Source organism: Triticum aestivum, chromosome 3D (assembly GCF_018294505.1).
Source record: "Triticum aestivum cultivar Chinese Spring chromosome 3D, IWGSC CS RefSeq v2.1, whole genome shotgun sequence".
Lineage (NCBI taxonomy): Eukaryota > Viridiplantae > Streptophyta > Magnoliopsida > Poales > Poaceae > Triticum > Triticum aestivum.
The window spans coordinates 126,526,181-126,551,724 of NC_057802.1; positions in this window are offsets into that span (position 1 = coordinate 126,526,181).

Here is a 25,544-nt window from a genome sequence, read left to right on the forward strand (position 1 = left end):
TAGAGGAAAGTAGTGCAGATAAATGCATAAAATATATTACACAACCATGGTTTATAAATACATTGTCTCGGTAGCTCGGGTACATTTACTCGAACATAATATCCTTCGAGCATTGACCCTCTATCAAACGGGCACCCTCAAGGAAGTCTTCAAAATAGCGCTCCGGCTTGCGGTGGTCCTTGCCTCCGGGCGGACCTTCAACTCCCATGATGGCGGCCTTCATCTTCGCCCATTGCATCTTGACACGGGCAAAGGTCATCCGCGCACTTTCTATGCACGCCGAGAGCTTCACAGCCTCAACGCGGGGCAAGGCGTCTCCGAGCCGCTTGACCAAGCCGAAGTAGCTACTCGAAATGGGTCCGGCCGGCCACAGCCGGACTATGATGCCCTTCATAGCCAAACCGGATATCCTATGCAGCTCCGCCAGTTGACTCATCTGGTTGTTTAGCAGCACTGGCCGCTCAGGCGCCAAGTACTACGACAAGAAGAGTTTCTCCGTCGTGTTCCCTTCTTGGTCCCGGAAGTACTGGGCGGCGTCGGCAGCACTCCTCGGGAGATCCGCAAAGGCGTCTGGAGCACTCCATTGTTGATTTAACAAAACATACATTCGACCGCCAAATATACTCTGTAAAAGAAAAGGCTTACCAGCCGCTATCTGTTCGGCTTGCTTGATCTCCTCACGAGCCGCCCGGGACTCGGTCTGCGCCTCCTTTGCCTCTTAAAGAGCCTTGGTGAGTTCGGCCGCTTTGGCCTTATTACTCTCCTCCAAGGACCCACACTTGTTGGCGGCATCTTGGAGCGCTTGCTCCACTTCGGTCACCCTCTCCTCATACTGGCGGTGGGTGACCTGTTCGGCCTCTAAATCCGCAGCCGCTTTGTCTGCGGCCGCTTTGCTCGCCCTCGCCTCCTCCTTGGCTTCGGCAAGGGCACTCTTGAGGGTTTCAACCTCGGTTGCACCCCCTACAATCATACACATAGCAGCACATGAGCTTAAACTCCGAGTTCGCATTACAATTCAGGTTTGTAAGGGGTCTTTTAAAAGCATACCTTGGGCCTCATCGAACTGCTTGTTAATACGGTCAATTTCATCATCAGCCAGCTTCAGATTTCGCTGAAGTTCGAAAACTTCCGCGTCCTTGGCTGAAGCCACTAGCAATGAAGCCTGATTATCAAAATAGACAAGTATGTCATCTCCGGAATATTTGATCCTCTGTCTAGCCCCTTTTTTCAAAAAGCCGAACAGAGTCTCAGGGGCTACTATCTATACACAGGCATATTTTTTACACATGCAAAAGAGGCTAAGAATATTATATCACATACCTCAACGCCTATTAACAGGCTAGTAAAAGCTTCATTTAGTCCGCTTTTGGCGGACTGAAACTTCTCAACCATCGTACCCATTAGGGTACGATGCTCCTCCACGACGGAAGCACATCGAAGTGCTTCCCTCAAAGTGTCTGGCGCCTCTTGATTGATGGAGATTATCGGTGGAGTCGGAGCTCCCCCCTCCTTTAGACGGGGCTGCTCGCTCGATTCCGGAACCTCATGGGTCTCCGGAGTTGTATTGGGCTGGGGGCTGGACTGGTCCGGGCCCCCGACGTCAGTCTTTATGGGGGTTGTGTCCCCCATGTTCTCGGCAGCCGAGGCATTGCCCTCGGGCACCATTTCAGCGGCCTTCCGCACCTCTCCCTAGCCAGGAGAGGTCCTTTGGGTTAACACCTCGGTGTCATCCGTGGCATGTGGTGGAGAGGCTCACGGGGGCGATTCGCTCTCCATCATCTCCGGCACCAAAGAATTCATCGAAGACGATGATTATTGGGGGAGATCAAGGCTAGGACTGAAATACGTAAATGATATGTTACCCTACAATTTGTAAAAGGCCAGATATATGTATAGTATCTTTGAATACTTACGATTCGGCCAGGGGCTTCGGCCTGGGGCACTACTCGGGGACGGCTTCGGCGTCCGATTTCGAATCGTCCAAAAGGGAGATCTTCCCCTTCTTGGACGCCTCCGCCTCTAGGTCCACTGAGGCCGCCCTTTTATTCTCCCCCCTTTAGGGGAGAATTGCTCTCCTCCTCTTCCTCTTCATCTTCGTCTCCCTCGTGGGAGGAGAGAGCTTCGGTGTCTCCGGACGTAACGTCTGAAGTACCTTTACGGCAAAGGCCACTTCTGGCCTCCTTGCCCTTCTTCTCCGGCGCCTGGTATGGCGCCGGGACCAGCATCCTCGCTAGCATAGGAATGGCTGGGTCTTCGGGCGGTGGAGCCGGATATTGGATCTGCTCCGCCTTCTTCGTCCAGCCCTGAGGGAAGAATGGAATGCTCAGCATACTCCTATGATTTACAAGTTGAGGTTATGATTAGAAATCTGAAAACTTACTGGAGTGGCCGGATGAGCGCAGTCGAGGCCGAGGTCTTCGGTCGTTTCCGGCCACGACTTCTGGGCCTTGAAAAGCAGCTTCCAGATCTCTTTGTGCATCGTGCCGAAGAATCACTGCAGGGTCCGAGGGCCGGCCGGATTGAACTCCCACATATGAAGAGTCCGGCACTGGCAGGGGAGAATCCGGCGAAAAAGCATCACCTGGATCACATCGGCAAGACTGGTGTTCTTCTCTATCATACTCTTGACACGCTTCTGCAGCATCATCACCTTGTCGGACGATGCCCAATCCATGCCCTTGTTAATCCACGATGTAAGCCGCATTGGAGGCCCAGATTTGAACTCAGGGGTGGCGGCCCATGTGGCGTCGCTAGGTTTCGTGATGTAGAACCACTCTTGTTGCCATCCCTTCACGGTCTCCACAAAGGCCCCCTTGGGCCAGGTGACGTTGGGGAGCTTGCTCACCATGGCGCTGCCACACTCCGCATGTTGACCATCGACCACTTTCGGCTTCATGTTGAAGACCTTGAGCCATAGGCCGAAGTGGGGGGAAATGCGGAGGAACGCCTCACACACGACGATGAACGACGAAATGCCGAGGAAGGAATTCGGGGCTAGATCATGGAAATCTAGCCCATAATAGAACATGAGGCCACGGACGAAAGGGTGGAGGGGAACCCTAGTCCGCGGAGAAAGTGGCGGATGAAAACTACCCTCTCATTTGGGCTCCGGAGTGGGAATAATCTGCTTTTTGGTAGGAAGCCAATGGGCGATGTTTGCGGCCAAGTACCCCGCTTCCCGGAGTTCCTTGACATTCCCCTCCGTGATGGAGGAAGCCATCCACTTGCCCTGCGACATGGCTGGAGTGTTTGGTGGGGACAGAAAAGATTGAAACTTGGGCACTGGAGCTCAAGGATGGAAGGGCTGAGGAAGAAGAAGGCGTGAGGTAAAAAGATGGGTCATTATCCCCTTATAAAGGCAGTGAATATCAAAGCCGCCTCACGAGCCTTAAAACTCGCCTATTCCCAAGGGGCTACTGAGGGAGTCCTGGATTAGGGTGTCCGCCTTGCAATGCCGAAGACAATCTGCGCGCCGGACACATCGTCATTGAAGCCTGGTTCAGGGGCTACTGAGGGAGTCCTGGATTAGGGGGTCCCTAGGCGTCCTGGCTATGTGACATGGGCCGGACTAGTGGGCTGTAAAGATACAAGATAGAAGACCTTCCCCCGTGTCCGGATGGGACTCTCCTTTGCGTGGATAGCAAGCTTGGCGTTCGGATCTCGCGTAGGGGGTCCCGAACTGTGCGTCTAAGGCGGATGGTAACAGGAGGCGGGGGACACGATGTTTACCCAGGTTCGGGCCCTCTCGATGGAGGTAATACCCTACTTCCTGCTTGATTTATCTTGATGATATGAGTATTACAAGAGTTGATCTACCACGAGATCGTCGAGGCTAAACCCTAGAAGCTAGCCTATGATTATGATTGTTGTTGTCCTACGGACTAAACCCTCCGGTTTATATAGACACCGGAGGGGGCTAGGGTTACACAGAGTCGGTTACAAGGGAGGAGATCTACACATCCGAATTGCCAAGCTTGCCATCCAGGCAAAGGAGAGTCCCATCCGGACACGGGACGAAGTCTTCAATCTTGTATCTTCATAGTCCAACAGTCCGGCCAAAGTATATAGTCCGGCTGTCTGAGGACCCCCTAATCCAGGACTCCCTCAGACATAGTGGTCAAGTTGCGAGAAGCAAGGACCCTCATCGGAGATTTGGAAGAGACTTTTGCCAACTTGCGCAAGGTAAACCTGCACCTCAATTTAGAGAAGTGCGTGTTCGGTGTCCCATCCGGCAAGCTGCTGGGTTTCCTAGTATCGCAAAGAGGGATCGAGGCTAACCCGTAGAAGATCAAGGCAATAGAGAGGATGAGCCCGCCGCAACACCTCAAGGAGATGCACAAACTCGCGGGCTACATGCCCTCCCTGGGGCGTTTCATCTTGAAGCTCGGCGAGCGCGCCCTTCCGTTCTTCAAGCTGATGAAAAAGAAGGGTCCGTTCGGGCAGAGGCTGCCTTTCAAGACCTCAACAGGTATCTCACCAGCCCTCCGATGATGGTGGCGCCTCGACTGACGGTGTCCTGGACGAGGGGGTACTCACCACGTCGTCTCCCGACCAGCTGGATCGGGCCGAGGACCCCCCATGGCGGTTCATCATGGGCCACTTCGGGCAGCCCATGCCGCATACAAGGACTCCACAAGACTTGGCGCCCAAGACAAGGACTCTCCTAAAACCCTAGGCCTCCGGTGTCTTATATAAACCGAGGCCAGGCTAGTCGATAGGCATCTCATATTCATTACTACAATCTCGTGGTAGATGCATGTAGTCTGTACTACACCCATATGAATACAATCAAAAGCAGCATGTAGGGTATTATATCTTCGAGAGAGCCCGAAGCTGGGTAAAATCCCGTGTCCATGTTACCATCGCTCCAAGACGCCTAGCTTAGGACCCCTACTACGACATACGCCGGATATAGAACCGACATTGGTGCTTTCATTGAGAGCCTGCTCGGTGTTCGTCGCGGAGCGATGGGATGATCAGGTGCTATTTTTTCAATCAGATTCGTTTAACATGAATTGATTTCTTCGACAATTATTGTTCGCGGATTGCAATTATATTTCGCAAGCTCGTCCGAGATCGATTTTGAGATCAAATCGGATCATGGGAATTGTGCACGGCGTAGCTTCCAAGTATCAAGAGATCGGCGCGACCAAAGACAAATCGGCTTAGCGCCGGCCTGATGTGATCCCGGGTCCCAAGCGGCCACGGGAAGCCAGGAGCTGCCCTCCTCAGGCGCCACAGGCGCAGGGTCCTCTCTCTTCTTTTCCTTTTGTTTTTTAAGTAGCAACAGTGTCGCTGGTCGGATTGCTGGTTTGCAGGCTTTTTCCTCCATAGCTGCTACCTGACGAAGGTCAAATCACCCTTGGAAGAGATGGAGCAGCGCAAGGACGTGGAGTACCAAAACGCTTTTGACTACTATAGTACTAATCCACTGGGTATTCACGTGAAGGTTTTGTTCTCCTGGGGTCTCCACGCCTCGCTACCCGAACAAGCATATGAGGTTCTATTTGTCCAGTTACCGGCAAAATATATATCAAATACATACTGGATATTGTTCTGCTGGTTTGCATGATTTTTTCTGTGCAGACCTTTTAGCGACCGATTTAAAATTTGATCCGTCGATGCGGCGGCACCATTCGGACATAAAGTCACATAAGGAGATGATCCCCGGGGGGAAGCACGTACGCATAGTATTTTTTTGTCTGGAGCAGTACATCAGGGGCGAGATGAATTCGGCCGCCGACAAGACTTCAGCTCGGTGGAGCAACATCAGGAAGATTCCTTTCCTTCTTTTTTCAGCTCCTAGTTCGACTGCGGGTCATCTGCTACTTTTCTCTGAAAAGTGCAAAGCCAACAGTACCATGTTATCGCATCTAAGTACTTCCTTTCCAAGCACGGCCTTCAAGATCTAGGCTACAAACACCACTCCACGTGTTGGTAAATACTACTAGCTCGATTAGTACTACTTCTCGGAAAGATCAAGATGATCTGGTGCTAGTTCAATTTGGATCAATTTCTTTTATTTGCCTTGATCCTGCTATAGCTCTGAGCTGTTACAGGCTCAAACATGCTTAATCTTTCTTAGCTACACACGGAATATTTCTTGTTGGTTGTACTGTATTAGTTTTGCAGGAATATTTTGTTGACGCTTATACAGACGTTTTCCGTCTGCGTCGATCCGGCGAGCTGACCTACGCGTCGGAACCTTCGCCAAACCAGCATCCGCATTCAGGTCGGTCGTTCCGTATGTTGGTCGACCCTATGCAGTCTCAAGGCACTCTGGCCAGGACGTCCCTCGTCCATAATCATCTCGTCTGCCATTAGTATGGAGTCGTCGGATAAATCACCAGGTGCAGTCGTTCTAAGTTATTCACGATGTGCATATTAATAATATTTCGAAAAGTATATGTCGTGACTCTCGATCCTGCAGATTTTGCAATCAGGTCTACACTGTGGCCGCTGTTTCAGGGCGATCCGATATGTCGTGGCTGCCCCGCGCGCATTGCGTCTATCTCGGGCGATCAAGCTTGCGAATCCTGATTTTGTCACCTCGTCGCACCAGCGCCCCGCACCGACATTGGCTTCGACTCCAGGCCACATTTCTTAAAAAATATTTTGCGTAAATTAATTATGCGAGGTTTTATTTATTTATATATTTATATTATTATTTTTTGGACTACACTATTTTACATGTGTAGGTAATCGATTGCGTCACGCGGTCACTTCGGCAAGCCGCCGTCGTCGTCCCAATCGACATAAATTGGCTCGGGTGATCACCTTGTTGGTTGAATTGCCATACCAACACGTTCGGTTGCCTCGAGGACTTCGGCATTACCGAGAGAGTTCTAACTCGTCGGGTGTTCGGCGCTCGGGCGATATTTCTTTTATCATATACATTGCATGAATTATTAATTATGCAATGAGTTATTATTATTATCTCCGGATTGCACTATGTTTTGTGCACAGGTAAATGATTCCGGTCGGGCAGCCCTATTACCTCGGCGTACCAATGTGCTGATGTGGGGGTTCTGTCGCCACCTTGCCGACCTACCGCGTCACCTCGGTTGGACCGAGGGCTTCATCATCACTTCATTAACACACGCTGGGGGCTTCGGCATCACACTGTCGGCCTGCTCCGTCGCCTCACTGGGGTTTTTTCACCTCGCCCATCGACCATGCTGCATCACCACTTCGGAATGCCGAACTTCGCGCTCGGCCATCTCGGGACTGGCTTAGGGGCTGGGACCTCGTCCCGCCGCAATCTCGTCCTGCGTTATCACCACCAAGCACATTAACTAGCTAATTCTCTCTAATGCTCAAAGACTTCCAGTTTTAAATTTTGTTCGGTTCGACCAAGCATTATACTTTTTTGGCAAAAAGTTGTTTATGAAAAACTTCCTTGTCAGAACTTTGTCTCTGACACACAAATTCAAATACACCATTTACTTGGGGGCTTCCTTTATGAAGCCTTTCCTCTTGCATATGATTATACTTGTATGGCTTCGTTCCTTGTTCGTGTATTACGCCACAATATGCACCATGTTGACTTAAATGTTCTGCAAGCTGGGTTGCCTTGCTCCTGTGTTTACCCCTACGTTCCCGATTGTTCGGCTAGGGAGTAAAGGGAGCACCTCTGCGGTTGTCACGATCGGGTCATCCGAGCTCAGACCTCAGACTAGGTGAAGCCGAAAGCTAGCGCTCTTATTGTTTTCAATCATGGTCGGCACACAACGGAACTCATGAGTACAAAAAATCTATTGCATAAGTCTCATAGTAACAATGAGCAACCGAAGAAAGGTATCGGTGGGGGTACTATTTTCTTTGAAGATGCTTCTTACACTTCGTCAGTAATATAGCATAAGTTCCCTGAGCGCGCTTTGTCTGTTACAGCCCTTGTCGGTGTCAAAACTGGCGGATCTCGGGTAGGGGGTCCCGAACTTTGCGTCTAGGATCGATGGTAACAGGAGACGGGGACACAATGTTTACCCAGGTTCGGGCCCTCTCTATGGAGGTAATACCCTACTTCCTGCTTGATTGATCTTGATGAATATGAGTGTTACAAGAGGTGATCTACCACGAGATCGTAATGGCTAAACCCTAGAAGTCTAGCCTATGAGTATATGGTAATGAATATGTCCTATCCGGACTATGCCCTTCGGTTTATATAGACACCGGGGAGATCTAGGGTTACATGGAGTCGGTTACATAGGAGGAAATCTTCATAATCGGTTGCCTAGCTTGCCTTCCACGCCAAGTAGAGTCCAATCCAGACACGGATATAGTCTTCGGCCTTCATGTCTTCATAGCCCATCAGTCCGGCCCAACAGATAACAGGCCGGACGCCCGGGGACCCCTTAGTCCAGGACTCCCTTAGTAGCCCCTGAACCTGGCTTCAATGACGAGGAGTCCGGCGCGCAGATTGTCTTCGGCATTGCAAGGCGGGTTCCCCCTTTTTCGAACTCCAAGATAGTCTTCAGATGCGATGATTGTATCTGGACCTGTTACACACCATGCACAACCACAGAGAGAATTTATATATATTTTACACGAGTCCCATCCGCTGACAACTTTCCGCAATGTGACGTCACGTCCGTTCGGTCATAATTTTGAACCGTTTGTCCCACGTTTCAAGAAGCGGTTGCAATTGGCACGTCTTGTCGATGCAGAGGTCATGCCCCCTATTGCGGGATTCTCATCAATGTGGGCATGGGTAAACTAGCCGCGCCGTTCGCACGGCCCTTGGGAATAGGCGAGTTCAAGGCGAGCAGGGAGGCGCTTGACATTCGCGGCCTCTATAAGGAGGTATGTATTCCCCTCTTTCACCCACGCCCTTTCTCCTCCTCAGCCCTTCCGTCTTCGAGCTCTAGCGCCCAAGCTTTTAGCTTTTCCCTTGCTCGAGAAAGTACTCCAAAGATGTCCGGATCCGGAGCTGGAGGCAAGTGGATGGCCTCCTCTGTCAAGAAGAAGGATATCAAGGAGCTCCGGGAGGCCGGGTATTTAGCCAAAGAGATCGTTCATCGACTCCCGGCCAAGGGACAAGTCGTCCCCACTCCCGAGCCCCATGAGAGGGTTGGGTTTCTCGCACACTTCGTCCGCGGGCTTGGGTTCCCTCTTCACCCATTCGTCCGCGGGTTGATGTTTTACTATGGGCTGAATTTCCACGACCTAGGCCCCAACTTCATCCTCAACATTTCGGCATTTATCATCATTTGTGAGGCCTTTCTCCGCATCCCGCCTCACTTTGGCTTGTGGCTGAAGACCTTTAATGTGAGGCCAAAAGTAGTGCGCGGTCAACAAGCAGAGTGCGGAGGCGCTATGGTGGGCAAGATGCCCAATGTTACCTGGCCTGAAGGTTCGTTTGCGGAGACAGTGAAGGGGTGGCAATTGGGGTGGTTCTACATCACCGAGCCACGTGACGCTGACTGGTTTGCGGCCCCCGAATTTCGATCCGGAATCCCGATGCGGCTCACCTCCTGGCAAGAGAGGGGCCTAACCTGGGGTCCCTCGGACGGGCTGACTGAGCTCCAGACGTGCATCTAGAACATGATAGAAAATAAGATCAAGCTCGTCAACGTGGTCCAGGTCATGCTTGTTCGTCGGGTCCTTCCGTGCCAATGCCGAACTTGTAATTTGTGGGAGTTCGAGCCGGCCAAGCACCAGACACTACTAGAGCTCTTCGGCACGACGCGCGAAGAAATCTGGAAGGTGCTCTTCAAGGCCGGCAAAACGCCACCACCTGTGACCGAAGACCACGGGCTTAGCTTAAAGCGCCAGCCCAACCCAGTCAATTCCTTTAATGTTTTCAGGGAGTATCCCCTACTAGCATATTTTGAGGGGAAATTTAAGCTTCCTTCCCCTATTTTCAGGCCTGGATTAAGTTGGCGGAGAAGATCAACTGTCCGGCTCCGCTACCCAAGGACCAGGAATTTCCATTATTGGCGAAGATGATGTTCCCTGCACCTTATGAGGTGCCGGAGAAGACGGCTAAGAAGGCGGCCCAAGGGGCCCAGAAGGGCCTTCGCCGGAGAAGCATTCCGGACGAGACGTCTAGAAGCAAGACTTCCTCTTCGTCCTCTGATGACGACGATGAAGAGGAAGAAGAAAACGACTCCCGACCTGAAGCGGGGAGGAAGAAGAGAGCGGCCCCCGCAAGCCCAGAGGCGAAAACGCCTAAGAGGGTTAGAGGCTCCCTCGCGGATAATTCCGCATGGGATGTCGACAACAGTCCGGAACGGCCTTGCCGGACCAAGCCTCGGGCCGCTTCATAAGTATCAGAATTTGTGAGTATCTGGCCTTTCTGGTTTGTGATATTGACATATTGTAAACTTTGTCCTTGCAGTCTGGCGCGCGATGGCTCTCGGCGATCCTCGACAGAGGATTCGCTAAACACGAAGGAGATGGCTAGCATGTCTCCGCCACCTGCTCATTCCCTCTCACCCAAGGGTGATGACGAGGTGGTGTCCAAAAAGACTTTCCCAGGCTGGGGGGAGGTTCCAGAGATCATCGGGGTGACACCCCAGGACGAGTCCTCGGACGCCGGACACATGGGGGAAAAAGCCCCCATGGGGACTGGTGATGGGGCCCGAGTTTCCTTCGGCCCTCAGCTAGATACCCTTCCGGAGATCTACACGGCTCCGGGGTCCAGTGAACAGCATTCCCCGTGAGGAGGGAGTGTGCCTGTTCCACCGGTGACCTCTGTCCAGCCAGAGGCACCGGATCGTCTGCTGGAGGCGCTACGAGGCGCCTCTATCGTGGATGAACATCGTGTCCTTATGGACACGGTAGTAGAGAAGGTTCAGTTTGTTAAAAGTGGACTGACCGAAGCCTGCACTAGCCTTCTAACAGGCTTTGAGGTAAGTAATGTGATTGTAGGAAAAGTATCACAGTGTAGACAGTAGCCCCTGATACTCTGTTTGGTGTTCGGGAAGAAAAGCCGAACAGAGGATCAAAAAATCGCAGGAGTCTAACGTTAGTTGTCTATGTGAATAAGCAGGTATCCCTGCAGGCTGCCACTGCTCATGCTGTGGAGGTCTCAGGACTGAAGCAGAAACTAGAGCGGGCTGAGGAGGAGCTCGGCCGCGTGAAGAAGCAGTTGGAGGACAACCAAGGTATGCAATAACCTGTAGGTACATTTTGAAAAAAATGAGTAGTTCGACTTGTCTAAAACGTTGTAAACTTTATTAGGGGCCACGGTCGAGGTGGCAGCCCTGAAGAAGGTGCTGGCCGAGGCCGAGGACAAAGCGGCCAAAGAGCGTGTTTTGTGCGAAAAGCACGAGGCCCGGGTTGGCGAGGCGCAGCAACAGCTCCAGGGCGCGATATAGAGATTTGAGGCCCTCGAGCGTGATTGTAAGGCGCAAGAGTCTGAATTGATGAAGGCTCGCCAGAGCGCTCAGGATGCGCGAGCCGAAGCCCAGAGCGTCCTCGAGGAAGTCGAGCCGAAGCCCAGAGTTCCTTGGAAGTTGTCTAGGAAAGCTTCTTCCAAGTCCTCCCCGCTGTCGATAGAATTTTCAGGCAGGCTGTTAAGCCAGTGCCGAGCTGGGCCTTTGAGCTTGAGTGGGAGGTATTTAATGGCGTGGAGGTCATCTCCTCGAGCCATATGAATATGGAGAATGAAATCCTCGATCCATACTGCGGGATCGGTTGTGCCGTCGTATGATTCGATATTGACGGGCTTGAATCCCTCGGGGAATTCGTGATCCAGTACCTCGTCTGTGAAGCAGAGAGGGTGTGCGGCACCTCTGTACCGGGCCGTGTTGCTGCGGCATTCGGACCGGGCGTGGTTAGGTTTGTCACGTCCGAATAGGTAGCTGTCTTCGTGCCTCGAGGCACGTCCTCGCAATCCGTAGACCGATCTTGTATGTCCTGCTCTACTGTCTAGGGTCTGCCAGAGGTCATACGTGTGACCCCGAACTCTTCCGTCTTTATTTTTTGCATGGCGGTTGGGCAGGCTGCTGTTCAGCCTGCGTTGCCGCTTTATCCCAACCGCGTGGTGGCCGGTCGGCCGCCTTGTCTCGACCACGTGGTGGTCGTTCCGCATTACGCGAGGGAGATGTGTGCTCTGCCTCCTCATCGAATTGAGGTAGCAGTCTGCGTTTTGGGTAGCTCTTGGCTGGGCGCTTAAGGCCGTATTCTTCTGCTGTCAGGACGTCAGTCCATCTGTCGACGAGCAGATCTTGTTTAGCTTGAAGCTGCTGCTATTTCTTTTTCAGGCTCCTTGCGGTGGCTATGAGTTGAAGCTTAAAGCGTTCCTGCTCCAGGGGGTCCTCAGGCACGATGAAAACTTCGTTGCCGAGGCTTGTCTCCTCTTCGGAGGGTGGACTGTAACTATCGTCCATCGAGTCATCTTCTACTGCCTGCTCATCAGGGTTGTCTTGTCTGTCATCATGTTCTTCCTGTTCGGATGCAGCGTTGTCAGGGTCTTCATTGTTTACGGCGTCGCTCGGAGTGCTATTTTCTACAGTACTAGTGTTGCTATCTTTTGAGCGGCGAGGATTAGAACAGCGTTTGTGGTGCCGGCGCTTGGACTGCGTCTCGGAAGGTTTATTCTTATCTGGCTCTTTTTTGTCGTCGCCAGATCCTTTGGGTGTATCAACCATGTATACGTCGTACGAAGAGGTGGCCGTCCAACGTCCAGTGAAGGGCTGGTCTTGGCCTTGCTCATTGTCGGCATCGTCGTCCATACGGGTGATGTCTTCGGAGCCGTAGTCAAGCACGTCGGTTAAGTCGTCGACGGTGGCTATGAAGTGGGTGGCGGGTGGGGAGCAGAATTCCTCGTTGTCCGCCTCTAGCTCGAACCGAACATAGTTCGGCTGTGTGTCTTCCTCCAAGGACAAGTTCTTCAAAGAATTTAGTACGTCACCCATAGGCGAATGCTGGAAGAAGTCTGCGGCGCTAAATTCGAAAATCAATAACCGATCCAGCTCAGTGTCCGCAGGCGCACTTGATCTGGAACATGTAGCCGGAGACGAGTCTGGAGTTCCATTGATGCCAGCATTGCAGGGGGTCAAATCCGTGTGCGGCTCCAACACCGTGGACTTTATGGCCTCGGAGGGGATGACCTGCTTCGGTACTAAGGCTGTTGCAGCAACAGGATCCATCTCCTGGGTGTGCTCCGATGACAGATTTGAGTCATGTTCATCGGAGAGAAGGGGAGCGATCGCCGCGGTCTTGAATCCATTGAAGATCAAGTCTCCACGGATATCTGCGACGTAGTTCAAGCTTCCAAATCTGACCTGATGGCTAGGGGCATAGCTATCGACCTGCTCCAGATGGCCAAGTGAGTTGGCCCGCAGTACGAAGCCGCTGAATACAAAAATCTGTCTGGGGAGAAAGGTTTCTCCCTGAACGATGCCATTGCCGACGATTGAAGGGGCCATCGAGCCTTTCGTCAACAGCACAGTGGAACTCTCAATGAAAGCACCAATGTCGGTGTCAAAACCGGCGGAACTCGGGTAGGGGGTCCCGAACTATGCGTCTAGGATCGATGGTAACAGGAGATAGGGGACACAATGTTTACCCAGGTTCGGGCCCTCTCTATGGAGGTAATACCCTACTTCCTGCTCGATTGATCTTGATGAATATGAGTGTTACAAGAGTTGATCTACCACGAGATCGTAATGGCTAAACCCTAGAAGTCTAGCCTATGAGTATATGGTAATGAATCTGTCCTATCCGGACTATGCCCTCCGGTTTATATAGACACCGGAGAGATCTAGGGTTACATGGAGTCGGTTACATAGGAGGAAATCTTCATAATCGGTCGCCTAGCGCCTTCCACGCCAAGTAGAGTCCAATCCGGACTCGGATATAGTCTTCGGCCTTCATGTCTTCATAGCCCATCAGTCCGGCCCAACAGATAACATGCCGGACGCCCGAGGACCCCTTAGTCCAGGACTCCCTCAGCCCTATGGCTTGATTGCATGGTTATCTGAAACACCATCGATATTCTCGACAGGTGGAGTACATAACACTTTTCGGCCCTTGACCGAAGAGGGAGAAGCCGACGGTCGGTTAAGACGCGTTTAAAGTTCGGGTGAACACAGATATGATATAAGTACTTCGGCACATACAATCATTGTACATAAAATTCTTTTACCCAAGTCACTTGGGGGCTCTTGAATTACTATGAGCCGTTTTTGTTAGTCGCTGCATAGTCTTTTTTTACCACTCCTTTCTCGACTCAGGTGTATGATCAATAGCCGGGTAGCCTGGTTTCTCTCGAAAGCCGCTCGCGTTTAGTTTGCTAAACTGGCTTGAGAAACTCTCCGCCTTCGGGATAGGGAGAATGAAGCCGAGGGCTGACCCACTTGAAGTCTAGAGATCAGATGAGTCATGTCAAAGCACGGCAAAAGTACAATTTTAAGACCAATTTCATATTGGCACCAAAACAGCTTGATTCAATCTAGACGTAAAGTTTTTTACGCATGTTTGTTGGCCTTTTTTGAGCTTATAACATCTTTCACCTATTTTATGTTTCAGGAAGCGGGACATTCTCTTGGTTGAGGTGTTCGGCGCGAAACTCTGTTCGAAAACTATATTTCGGCATCTTTCCTGCTGAACTCCACCTCGGTTTTCTCAAAACATACATGACAGTTGAACTTGTTCCCGAGGAGGTACGATCCTAGGGTCGGCCATTTTGCCCAACCCAATTCTCGGGGGCCACTGCATTGACAATCCAATGCAGAAAATTTAAGTGCAATATAGCTTTCGAGGAGATTATGATCCCCAGGTTGGTTGGCCGCACCCAACCTGAGTCTCGAGGACTTTGCACACCGCTTTTTGTGTCCCGAAGTATTCTGCCGAGCTAGGAGTTGATCCTCAGGCCGATTATGCGAATCAACTTGAGTCTCAGGGGCTACTGGGATCAGCGTTATGTCTACCTTCAGGTGCATCTCGGGTTTTAGACCGATACACACCTTGAGGGCTACTGGCTATATATCTCGGCAGAGAATAAATTGCACCAATCAAAATATTGACAAAAAATCAGCCCACAGTCGGGGTTGTGCACTACCTTGGAAACAGTCCGACATAAAGCTCGGGCGCCAGTGGCTGGCTCCATAGAGGGCATTTTCGGCATTAAGCTCGGCTAAACTCCTTCAAATTTTTTGAACCAAGGTGATTTATGACACCTCGGATACAGTCCGGCGTTGGAGCTTGGACATAGTCCGGCGTTGGAGCTCGGATACAGTCCAACGTTGAAGCTTGGACATAGTCCGGCGTTGGAGCTCGGATACATTCCGGCGTTGGAGCTCGGAAGCAGTCCGGCGTTGGAGCTCGGATGCAACAGGACGTTGTCACCCAGGAAGAACTTCAAACCCGAGGTGTGGCATAAAATTAATAAGGCATTGATAAAGGCCAGAAACTTAAAGGGGCTTCTCGGATACCCGACGTGTAAACTCTTCGGATGCACTTCGGCGATCCTCAAGATCGAAGATGAGAAAATTTATTGAACCAGTTTTCAAGACCGACGACCGAAGATGAAGAAGACTTTGGAAGAATCGAGGATTGTCCCCAACTTGAAGACCGGTTCATGGGGCTACTGACGGTGTCCTGGACGAGGGGGTACTCACCACCTCGTCTCCTGACCAGCTGGATCGGGCCAAGGACCCCCCATGGCGGTTCATCATGGGCCACTTCAGGCAGCCCATGCCGCATACAAGAAGGACTCCACAAGACTTGGCGCCCAAGACAAGGACTCTCCTAAAACCCTAGGCCTCTGATGTCTTATACAAACCGAGGCCAGGCTAGTCGATAGGCATCTCATATTCATTACTACAATCTCGTGGTAGATACATGTACTCTGTACTACACCCATATGAATACAATCAAAAGCAGCATGTAGGGTATTATCTCTTCGAGAGAGCTCGAAGCTCGGTAAAATCCCGTGTCCATGTTACCATTGCTCCAAGACGCCTAGCTTAGGACCCCTACTATGAGATACGCCGGATATAGAACCGACATCGACCCCTTGACCCCCTGGTGCTTTAACTGGCCGCCACACCCCATTCGGCTAGCGCAGCACTCATGGCGGTCTGGGAAGAGCGCTCAGACGCAGGTGCATGGAGCAGCACCCCATCTGCGGCAGCACCATCGCCACCCCAGGATGGCACTCATGAGGCCTTGACTACCCCATCAGGCGGTGAGGCTCCTGAGGCCCCCACATCTCAGGCAGGCCCGGATGCCGTCGACACCTCTTCCCTCATGGAGCATCCCGTGTACTTCGTCATCACGGTGCTACGTGACACGCGTGCGCTACCCCATGCCACAGAAGCTCCTGCTCGCGCTCCTCGTCGCCTCCAGGAAATTGCGACACTAATTCCAAGGACACTCCATCAAGTTCGTGTCCGTGTACCCCCTGGAGAAGGTGCTCCGCAGCCCCAACGCCGCAGGGAGGGTTGCCGAATGGAACATCGAGCTGCAAGCATTCCAGCTGGAGTTCAGCACCACCAGGGTCATCAAGGGCGCGACCATTGCTGACTTTGTGGCGGAATCGACTGACGCCCCTTGTCAGGGGAAGGGTGAGGACCGCTCCCTCACACCCGGAGATGAGGCGCCCGATGGCTGGGTCATGTACTTCGACGGCGCATTCGCGTGCTAGGGTGCGGGGGTCCGAGCCGTCTCATCTCGCCGACCCAGGACAAGCTCTACTACGCCATGCAACTCTGCTTCCAGCATGGCGAGAAGGTCTCCAACAACATCATGGAGTATGAGGGCTTGATCATCGGCCTCAGGGCCGCGGCGGCCCTAGGGGTCAGGCATCTCACCATCAAGGGTGATTCTCAGCTCCTCGTTAACTTCTCCAACAAGGATACAAGCCCAAGGACGAGTGTTGCCTCTTGAGCATGCGTTGGTTTTCCCTTGAAGAGGAAAGGGTGATGCAGCAAAGTAGCGTAAGTATTTCCCTCAGTTTTTGAGAACCAAGGTATCAATCCAGTAGGAGACTACACACAAATCGCCTAGTACCTGCACAAACAATCAAGAACCTGGCAACCAACGCGATAAAGGGGTTGTCAATCCCTTCACAGCCACTTGCAAAAGTGAGATCTTATAAAGATAATAAGATAAATATTTTTGGTATTTTTATTGTATAGATTGAAAAGTAAAGATTGCAAAGTAAATAGTAAACTAGAATTGTAGATTGGAAACTTATATGATGTAAAGTAGACCCGGGGGGCATAGGTTTCACTAGTGGCTTCTCTCAAGATAGCATATATTACGGTGGGTGAACAAATTACTACCAAGCAAGTGATAGAAAAGTGCATAGTTATGAGAATATCTAGGCATGATCATGAACATAGGCATCACGTCCGTGTCAAGTAGACCGAAACGATTTTGCATCTACTACTATTACTCCACACATCGACCGCTATCCAGCATGCATCTAGAGTATTAAGTTCATCAGAACAAAGTAATGCATTAGGCAAGATGACATGATGTAGAGGGATAAACTCAAGAAATATGATATAAACCCCATCTTTTTATCCTCGATGGCAACAATACAATACGTTTCGGTTCCCTATCTGTCACTGGGATCGAGCACGCAAAATTGAACCCAAAGCTAAGCACTTCACCCATTGCAAGAAAGATCAATCTAGTAGGCCAAACTAAACCGATAATTCAAAGAGACTTGCAAAGATATCAAATCATGCATATAAGAATTCAAAGAAGAACCAAATAATATTCATAGATAATCTTGATCATGAACCCACAATTCATCGGATCTCGGCAAACACACCGCAAAAGAGTATTACATCGAATAGATCTCCAAGAACATCGAGGAGAACTTCATATTGAGATCCAAAGAGAGAGAAGAAGCCATCTAGCTAATAACTATGGACCCGAAGGTCTGTGGAAAACTACTCACACATCATCGGTGAGGCTATGCTGTTGACGTAGAAGCCCTCCGTGATCGAATCTCCATCCGGCAGATCGCCGGAAAAGGCCCCAAGATGGGATCTCATGGGTATAGAAGGTAGCAGCGGTGGAAAAGTGGTTCCGTGGCTCCCATGGATGTTTTCATGGTATAAGAGTATATATAGGCGAAAGAAGTAGGTCGGTGGAGCTACGAGGGGCCCACGAGGGTGGGGGCATGCCTACCCCCCTGGGCGCGCCCTCCTGCCTCGTGGCCGCCTTGTTGCTTCCTTGACTTCCACTACAAGTCTCCTGGATGGCATTTGTTCCAAAAAAGATCCTCGCGAGGGTTTCGTTCTGTTTGATATTCCTTTTCTACGTAACACTGAAATAGGCAAAAAATAGCAATTTGTACTGGGCCTTCGGTTAATAGGTTAGTCCCAAAAATAATATAAAAAATCATATTAAAGCCCATTAAACATCAAAAATAGATAATATAATAGCATGGAACAATAAAAAATTATAGATACGTTGGAGACGTATCAAGCATCCCCAAGCTTAATTCCTGCTCGTCCTCGAGTAGGTAAATGATAAAAACAGAATTTTTTTATGTGGAATGCTACCTAACATAATTTTCAATGTAATTCTCTTTATTGTGGCATGAATGTTTAGATCCAAAAGATTCTAGACAAAGGTTTAATATTGACATAAACATAGTAATACTTCAAGCATGCTAACCAAGCAATTACGTCTTATGAAAATAACGTAGCCAAAGAAAGCTCATCCCTACAAAACCATATAGTTTGGCCATGCTTCATTTTCGTCACACAAAATGCTCCCATCATGCACAACCCCAATGACAAGCCAAGCAATTGTTTCATACTTAGCCTTTTCAAACTCTTTCAACTTTTATGCAATATATGAGCGCAAGCCATGGACACAGCACTATGGGTGGAATAGCATATGATGATGGAGGTTATGTGAGAAGACAAAAAAAGGAGAAAGTCTCACATTGACGCGGCTAATCAACGAGCTATGGAGATGCCCATCAATTGAAGTCAATGCGAGGAGTAGGGATTGCCATGCAACGGATGCACTAGAGCAATAAATATATGAAAGCTCATCAAAAGAAACTAAGTGGGTGTGCATCCAACTTGCTTGCTCACGAAGACCTAGGGCATTTTGAGGAAGCCCATCATTCGAATATACAAGCCAAGTTCTATAATGAAAAATTCCCACTAGTAAATGAAAGTGAGAAAATAAGAGACTCTCTATCATGAAGATCATGGTGCTACTTTGAAGCACAAGTGTGGAAAAAGGATAGTAACATTGCCCCTTCTCTCTTTTTCTCTCATTTTTTTGTTTGGGCTTCTTTGGCCTCTCTTTTTTTATTTGGGCTTCTTTGGCCTCTTTTTTTCTTTTTCTTTTTTGTCCGGAGTCTCATCCTGACTTGTGGGGGAATCATAGTCTCCATCATCCTTTCCTCACATGGGACAATGCTCTAATAATGAAAATCATCACACTTTTATTTACTTACAACTCAAGAATTACAACTCGATACTTAGAACAAAATATGACTCTATGTGAATGCCTCCGGCGGTGTACCGGGATGTGCAATGAATCAAGAGCAACATGTATGAAAGAATTACGAAGGTGGCTTTGCCACAAATACGATGTCAACTACATGATCATGCAAAGCAATATGACAATGATGGAGCGTGTCATAATAAATGGAACAGTGGAAAGTTGCACGGCAATATATCTCGGAATGGCTATGGAAATGCCATAATAGGTACGTTTGGTGGTTGTTTTGAGGAAGATATAAGGAGGCTTATGTGTGATAGAGCGTATCATATCACGGGGTTTGGATGCACCGGCGAAGTTTGCACCAACTCTCAAGGTGAGAAAGGACAATGCACGGTACCGAAGAGGCTAGCAATGATGGAAGGGTGAGAGTGCGTACAATCCATGGACTCAACATTAGTCATAAAGAACTCACATACTTATTGCAAAAATCTACAAGTCATCAAAACTAAGCACTAGGCGCATGCTCCTAGAGGGATAGATTGGTAGGAAAAGACCATCGCTCGTCCCCGACCGCCACTCATAAGGAAAGCAATCAAAGAACACCCCATGCTTCAAATTTGTCACACAACGTTTACCATACGTGCATGCTACGGGACTTGCAATTCTTAACACAAGTATTTCGCAATTCCACAATTTCCCAACTAGCATGACTCTAACATTACCACCTTTATATATCAAAACAACTATCAAGTATTAAACTTATCATACTATTCAATGCACTCTATATGAAAGTTTTTATTATACCCATCTTGGATGCCTAGCATATTAGGACTAATTTTATAGCCAAAGCAAATTACCATGCTGTTCTAAAGGACTCTCAAAATAATATAAGTGAAGCATGAGAGATCAATAGTTTCTATAAAATAAAACCACCATCGTGCTCTAAAAAGGTATAAGTGAAGTACTAGAGCAAAACAATCTAGCTCAAAAAATATAAGTGAAGCACACAGAGTATTCTAATAAATTCCGATTCATGTGTGTCTCTCCCAAAAGGTGTGTACAGAAAGTATGATTGTGGTAAACTAAAAATAAAAGACTCAAATCATACAAGACGCTCCAAGCAAAACACATATCATGTGGTGAATAAAAATATAGCCTCAAGTAAAGTTACTGATAGATGAGGACGAAAGAGGGGATGCCTTCCGGGGCATCCCCAAGCTTAGGCTTTTGGTTGTCCTTTAATTTTACCTTGGGGTGCCTTGGGAATCCCCAAGCTTAGGCTCTTGCCACTCCTTGTTCCAAAATCCATCAAATCTTTACCCAAAAACTTGAAAACTTCACAACACAAAACTCAAATAGAAAATCTCATAAGAAAACAAATCACCACCTGAAGGTACTGTAATGAACTAATTCTTTATTTATATTGGTGTTAAACCTACTTTATTCCAACTTATCTATAGTTCATACCCCCCGATACTAGCCATAGATTCATAAAAATAAGCAAACAACACACGAAAAACAGAATCTGTCAAAAACAGAACAGTCTGTAGCAATCTATATCAAACGTATACTTCTGTAACTCCAAATATTCTGAAATAAGTTGGTGTACGTGAGGAATTTTTCTATTAATCATCTTCAAAAACAATCAACCTAAAATCACTCTCCAGTAAAAAATGGCATCTAATCTCGTGAGCGCTAAAGTTTCTGTTTTTTACAGCAAGATCGCAAAGACTTCACCCAAGTCTTCCCAAAGGTTCTACTTGGAACAAATACTAATTAAAACATAAAACCACATCTAAACAGAAGCTAGATGAATTATTTATTACTAAACAGAAACAAAAAGCAAGGAACAAAAATAAAATTGGGTTGCCTCCGCACAAGCGCTATCGTTTAACGCCCCTAGCTATGCATAAAAACAAGAATAGATCTAGGTATTATCATCTTTGGTATGCAATCCATAAGTGGCTCTCATAATAGATTCATAAGGCAATTTAATTTTCTTCCTAGGAAAGTGTTCCATGCCTTTCCTTAATGGAAATTGGAATCTAATATTTCCTTCTTTCATATCAATAATTGCACCAATCGTTCTAAGGAAAGGTCTACCAAGAATAATAGGACATGTAGGATTGCAATCTATATCAAGAACTATGAAATATATGGGCACATAATTCCTATTTGCAACAATAAGAACATCATTAATCCTTCCCATAGGTTTCTTAATGGTGGAATCTGCAAGATGCAAATTTAAAGAACAATCATCAAATTCACGAAAACCTAGCACAACACACAAAGTTTTTGGAATCGTGGAAACACTAGCACCAAAATCACATAAAGCATATCATTCATGATCTTTAATCTTAATTTTACTATTAGGATCCCTCTCATCATAAAGTTTTCTAGGGATAGAAACTTCTAATTCAAGCTTTTCTTCATAGGATTGCATCAAAGCATCAACGATATGTTTGGTAAAAGCTTTATTTTGATTATAAGCATGAGGAGAACTTAACACGGATTGCAACAAGGAATACAATCTATCAAAGAACAATTATCATAATTAAATTCCTTGAAATCCAAAATAGTGGGTTCATTGCTATGTAAAGTTTTGACCTCTTCAATCCCACTTTTAGCAATTTTTGCATCAAGATCTAAAAACTCCGAATCATTGAGATGCCTTTTAACTAAAGTTGACTCATCTCCAGTCCCATCTTTATCAAGATTCATATTGTAAAACAAAGATTTAATAGGAGACACATCAATCACTTTTAGATCTTCATCATTCTTATCATGGAAACTAGAAGAACACGCTTTCACAAAGCAATCTTTTTTAGCACGCATCCTAGCGGTTCTTTCTTTGCACTCATCAATGGAAATTCTAATGGTTTTGAGAGACTCATTGATATCATTCTTAGGTGGAATAGATCTAAGTTTCAAAGAATCAACATCAAGAGAAATTCTATCCACGTTCCTAGCCAACTCATCAATCTTAGGCAATTTTTCTATCCGTTGTTAAACCTGGTCGTATACTTCATGGAAAAAAGAAAAAAAATCCTTTAGCTGGATAAGGGGCGGATGTAGCCAAGTGGCAAGCAAGGCATTGAAATTCTTTTGCGAAATCATAATTCTTTAACACTAGTCTCAAAATCAGAGGGCATCTTATTAAAATTTCCATAAAAGTTGTTGTAGGAATTACCATAATTATTAGAGGAATTACTAGGAAACGGCCTAGAATTGAAATTTCCTCTATATGCGTTGTTACCAAAATTGTTCCTACCAACAAAATTCACATCCATAGATTCATTATTATTCTCAATCAAAGTGGACAAAGGCATATCATTAGGATCAGAAGAAACACTCTTATTAGCAAACAATTTCATAAGTTCATCCATCTTTCCACTTAGAACATTAATCTCTTCAATAGCATGAAACTTTTTACTAGTGGATCTTTCGGTGTCCATTGAGAATAATTAACCATAATATTATCTAGGAGTTTAGTAGCTTCTCCTAAAGTGATTTCCATAAAAGTGCCTCCCGCGGCCGAATCTAAAAGATTTCTAGAAGAAAAATTCAATCCAGCATAAAAGTTTTGTATAATCATCCATAAATTCAAACCATGTGTAGGGCAATTACGTATCATTAATTTCATCCTCTCCCAAGCTTGTGTGCTCCGGTGCCTCCTCATCGAATTGAGGTAGCAGTCTGTGTTTCGGGTAGCTCTTGGCTGGGCGCTTGAGGCTGTATTCGTCTGTTGTCAGGACGTCAGTCCATCTGTCGACGAGCAGATCTTGTTCAGCTTGAAGCTGCTGCTGTTTCTTTTTCAGGCTCCTTGCGGTGGCTATGAGTTGAAGCTTAAAGCGCTCCTGCTCCAGAGGGTCCTCAGGCACGATGAAATCTTCGTTGCCGAGGCTTGTCTCCTCTTCGGAGGGTGGACTGTAACTATCGTCCCCCGAGCCATCTTCTATTGCCTGCTCATCAGGGTTGTCTTGTCTGTCGTCATGTTCTTCCTGTTCGGATGCAGCGCCGTCAGGGTCTTCATTGTTTACGGCGTCGCTCGGAGTGCTATTTTCTCTGGTACTAGTGTTGCTATATTTTGAGCGGTGAGGCTTAGAATGGCGTTTGTAGCGCCGGCGGTTGGACTGTTTCTCGGAAGGTTTATTCTTATCTGGCTCTTTTTTGTCATCGCTAGATCCTTTGGGTGTCTCAACCATGTATACATCGTACGAAGAGGTGGCCGTCCAATGTCCAATGAATGGCGGGTCTTGGCCTTACTCATTGTCGGCACCGTCGTCCATACCGGTGATTTCTTCGGAGCCGTAGTCAAGCACGTCGGTTAAGTCGTCGACGGTGGCTATGAAGTGGGTGGTGGGCGGGGAGCAGAATTCCTCGTCGTCCGCCTCTAGCTCGAACGGAACATAGTTCGGCTGTGAGTCTTCCTCCAAGGACAAGATCTTCAAAGAATTTAGTACGTCACCCAAAGGCGAATGCTGGAAGATGTCTGCGGAGCTTAATTCGAAAATCGATAACCGATCTAGGTCGGTGTCCATAGGCGCACTTGATCTGGAACATTTAGCCGGAGACGAGTCTGGAGTTCCATTGATGTCAGCGTTGCAGGGTGTCGAATCCGTGTGCGGCTCCAACGCCACGGACTTCATGGCCTCGGAGGGGATGACCTGCTTCGGTACTGAGGCCGTTGCAGCAACAGGATCCATCTCCTGGGTGTGCTCCGATGACAGATTTGAGTCATGTTCATCGGAGAGAAGGGGAGCGATCGCCGCGGTCTCGAATCCATCGAAGATCAAGTCTCCACGGATATCCGCGACGTAGTTCAAGCTTCCAAATCTGACCTGATGGCCAGGGGCATAGCTATTGACCTGCTCCAGATGGCCAAGTGAGTTGGCCCGTAGTACGAAGCCGCCGAATACAAAAATCTGTCCGGGGAGAAAGGTTTCTCCCTGAACGACGCCATTACCGACGATTGAAGGGGCCATCGAGCCTTTCGTCAATAGCACAGTGGAACTCTCAATGAAAGCACCAACATCGGTGTCAAAACCGGTAGATCTCGGGTAGGGGGTCCCGAACTGTGCGTCTAGGATCGATTGTAACAGGAGATGGGGGACACAATGTTTACCCAGGTTCGGGCCCTCTCTATGGAGGTAATACCCTACTTCCTGCTCGATTGATCTTGATGAATATGAGTGTTACAAGAGTTGATCTACCACGAGATCGTAATGGCTAAACCCTAGAAGTCTAGCCTATGAGTATATGGTAATGAATCTGTCCTATCCGGACTATGCCCTCCGGTTTATATAGACACCGGAGAGATCTAGGGTTACATGGAGTCGGTTACATAGGAGGAAATCTTCATAATCGGTCGCCTAGCGCCTTCCACGCCAAGTAGAGTCCAATCTGGACACGGATATAGTCTTCGGCCTTCATGTCTTCATAGCCCATCAGTCCGGCCCAACAGATAACATGCCGGACGCCCGAGGACCCCTTAGTCCAGGACTCCCTCAGCCCTATGGCTTGATTGCCTGGTTATCTGAAACACCATCGATATTCTCGACAGGTGGAGTACATAACACTTTTCGGCCCTTGACCGAAGAGGGAGAAGCCGACGGTCGGTTAAGACACGTTTAAAGTTCGGGTGAACACAGATATGATATAAGTACTTCGGCACATACAATCATTGTATATAAAATTCTTTTACCCAAGTCACTTGGGGGCTCTTGAATTACTATGAGCCGTTTTTATTAGTCGCTGCATAGTCTTTTTCTACCACTCCTTTCTCGACTCAGGTGTATGATCAATAGTCGGGTAGCCTGGTTTCTCTCTAAAGCCGCTCGCGTTTAGTTTGCTAAACTGGCCAAAGAAACTCTCCGCCTTCGGGATAGGGAGGTTGAAGCCGAGGGCTGACCCACTTGAAGTCTAGAGATCAGATGTGTCATGTCAAAGCACGACAAAAGTACAATTTTAAGATCAATTTCATATTGGCACCAAAACAGCTTGATTCAATCTAGACATAAAGTTTTTTACGCATGTTTGTTGGCCTTTTTTGAGCTTATAACATCTTTCACATATTTTTTGTTTCAGGAAGCGGGACATTCTCTTGGTTGAGGTGTTCAGCGCAAAACTCTTTTCGAAAACTATATTTCGGCATCTTTCCTGCTGAA